The sequence below is a fragment of the Daucus carota genome, chromosome 1 (genome assembly GCF_001625215.2).
Source record: "Daucus carota subsp. sativus chromosome 1, DH1 v3.0, whole genome shotgun sequence".
Lineage (NCBI taxonomy): Eukaryota > Viridiplantae > Streptophyta > Magnoliopsida > Apiales > Apiaceae > Daucus > Daucus carota.
The window spans coordinates 26,253,434-26,256,785 of record NC_030381.2 but is presented as its reverse complement, the minus strand read 5'-3'; the positions used below and the strand labels follow the sequence as shown (position 1 = coordinate 26,256,785).

Here is a 3,352-nt window from a genome sequence, read left to right as displayed (position 1 = left end):
AATATACTTGAATAACGTATAAAGCAAAACACTATCCAAGTACCATCGCATAAGTTTAAATTTGTAGAAGTGAATAGTATTTTATATTATTAAAAGTTATTATTTTTGGAATGTATGGAAATGATGAGACATCTCAAAAAGAAAACTGTGTAGAAATGAACGGGACAAAGGGAGTAGGGGTGAGCAGAACAAAACTAGAACCGACAAACCGAACCGAATCATGCAAATTGTTCGGTCCTAATTTTCTGGAAATTCGGTCTATTCGGTCCGGACGGAATATACCAAAATAAAATTCGGTTCGGACAGGTCTGGTCGTTAAAAAAAAATTTCGACCCGGACCGAATAGTCCAAAGAATATTATATATGTTTATAGTTATATAATATATATTATATATATATATATATATATATATATATATATCTTATATACTATAATAATAATATATAATTTGTAAATTTAATTAAATTTATCATCGATGAAGTGTTGGTGATTAATAAATATTAATTTTTAAAATATTTCATAACATTTAGAATTATTTATAATATAATTTTTACTTTAGTTTTAAAATTTCAGTTTTTTTGGGCCGGACCGGACCGAACCGAATTATATTGCTTCGGTCCGATTTGGTCCATAACAGAATTTTGGTCCGGAAAAAATTTGAAATTTTGGTCCTCGATCTATTCGATTCGGTTCCGTTTTGGACCGAACCGACCGAATGCTCATCACTAGGAGGGAGGATAAAGTAGTGGAAAATAGGGAAAAAAAGTGAAGTTGTGGGGTTCATTAATATTTAATACGGTGTATATAAAAAGGAGATAAAAGGAAGAAAAATAGGGAAGTGATGGGTCCAATGAGTAATTGTACCAACAAATCATGATCTTTTGGGGGCCTGTGGTGGGCTTGTGGATTACCCAAGTTGTTGCAATTGGGCCAGTATATTTGGGCTTATTTTCGGATTCGGATTTCGGGACTTGACCCGATTTTCGAAAAAGACTCGGGATTTGACCCGGGTTGTCACATATGGTATTCAGAGCAGGCTCTCGAAAGCTTGATTCGTCAAGTTGCCGGAGGTGGGGACACGAAGGCTGGTGGTATTATCCCGCAATGGACAGAGATCCGGAGGCGGGGACACGAAGCCAGCCGGTATTATCCCACAATGGCTAGAGAGGTTCGATCTGGGCCTATGGGCTATCCGTTTCGGCCTGACGAGGACGTCAGGAATTTAAGTGGGAGAGTTTGTAACACCCCAGTCCCACATCGAGAAGTGTGTGGACTTTAGTTCAGTTTATAAGCATAAGTACTACTACCAATTGTACCAACAAATCATGATCTTTTGGGGGCCTGTGGTGGGCTTGTGGATTACCCAAGTTGTTGCAATTGGGCCAGTATATTTGGGCTTATTTTCGGATTCGGATTTCGGGACTTGACCCGATTTTCGAAAAAGACTCGGGATTTGACCCGGGTTGTTTCAGATATATTCAATATCAATAACATACTATTTTGTTCAACAAATTTTATAAAGTTAATTGCAAATTGCACCCCTGAACTTGGGCCCAAACGCACTTTGGTCAACATACTTTTATAAATTGCATTTTTCATCCCCTTGGTATTTAGCGCGCTGCAATGTACAATCTTTCCGTCCAAGTCCGTTAAATCTCAGTGTTTAAACTTACTTAAGTAAGGGTAGAACAGGAAAAATCCATTTTCAACGATCTTCTTCCCCAATTTTCTATATATGCCCTAAATTTGTTTGTATTAGCCCTAATTTCTTGGCTTAGTCTCTTCTCTTCTTTATAAAAGATATATTTGATCATCAAGATCCAATACGTCATATGCGTATAGATCAATTAAGCAGACATATAGTGAAATATATGGGGAAAAAATCATTCCAAGAACCTTGATATAACTAGCGTAGAAGCCCGTGCAAGGCACGGGCCAACATTTATAAAATATATATATTGTTTATTTTAATTACTAATTTTGTTTGATTTTATAATATAATTGTGTTTTTATTAGAATTTTAAGTATAATTTTATTTTGAAATCAATTAATAATATCAATAATATCTAATTCAAGATATTAAATATATTTTTATTTACTCAGACTAACACGAAATAATATGTATATGAGATATTTTTACAATAAGTGAAGTCTGGTGGGCTATTCAATCCAATTATAATGACATACGTAGAATTTTTTAACGCAAATTATATATTACAATTAATTAAATAGGTAAATAGCTGAAATTGATTTAATATGTTCAAAATTTATGATCACCCTTAATAATATGATGGAATATTCAAGCACATGATCATGTAAAAGTTTAACTATACGAATCGATCAAAGTTTATATTCACGTAATAGTTGTGATCTCCCTTTGTCTCCCTTTCTTTCTCTCTCTCTCGATCTTCTTATAACCGGTCTACACATATTTATATGTTGAACAATATCATGATCATTAGTCAGTCGAACGATCATTTGCTACCCTATTACTATCTTATCATAAAGTTTATCAATATTTAATAAGTTGATCTATTTTTTATAAAATTTTATGTGACAATTTTTTTTTGAGTAAAATGTACTTGCTTATATGTGACTATTTATTTAATAGTCAATTGTCTAAAACTCGACTGATTTGAGTTAAATCGGTTGAGTACCTGCACGCGAACTCGTTTCCAAGCTAATTTTATATTGTTTGGATGATAACTTAATTTTGAGTGCCACTCGAGTAAAACTCAATTTTTGTTTGTTTTTTATAAGATAATTGTGTTTTTATTAGACTCGTAAATATAATTTTATTTTGAAACCAACTAATAACATCAATAATATCTAACTCAGAATAGTAAATATATTTTTATTTACTCAGACTAACACAATATAATTTGTATATAAGAGATTTTTACAATCAGTGAAGTCTAGTGGACTATTCAATCCAATTATAATGACACATGCAGAATTTTTAGACGCAAATTATATATTTTAATTTATAAAATATATAAATAGTTGAAATTGATTTAATATGTTCACAAGTTACGATCACCCGTAATGATATGACCGAATTCAAGCACATGCACATATAAAAGTTTAACTATACGAGTCGATCAAAGTTCAGATACGCATAATAGTTGTTATCTTCCTTTGTCTCTCTTTCTCCCCTCCTCTCTCTCAGTCTTCTTAAAAGTAGTCAACACATATTTATATGTTGAATAATACTATGATCATCAGTCGGTCGAACGATCATTTGCTACCCTATTACTATCTTATCATGAAAGTTTATCAATATTTAACAAGTTGATTTATTTTTTATAAAATTATATGTGATTATTTTATTTAATAATCAGTTGTCTAAAA

The 3,352-nt window shown here is 32.0% G+C and overlaps 1 long non-coding RNA gene across 1 annotated transcript; it reads left to right on the top strand.

Annotated features, from left to right (window-relative positions):
* The first annotated feature begins 869 nt into the window (after positions 1-869).
* Positions 870-1,429, top strand: LOC135150835 (uncharacterized). Its single transcript, XR_010289225.1, has 2 exons — positions 870-1,071; positions 1,124-1,429. It is a non-coding gene; the product is annotated as an uncharacterized LOC135150835 (long non-coding RNA).
* The last annotated feature ends 1,923 nt before the right edge of the window (positions 1,430-3,352 follow it).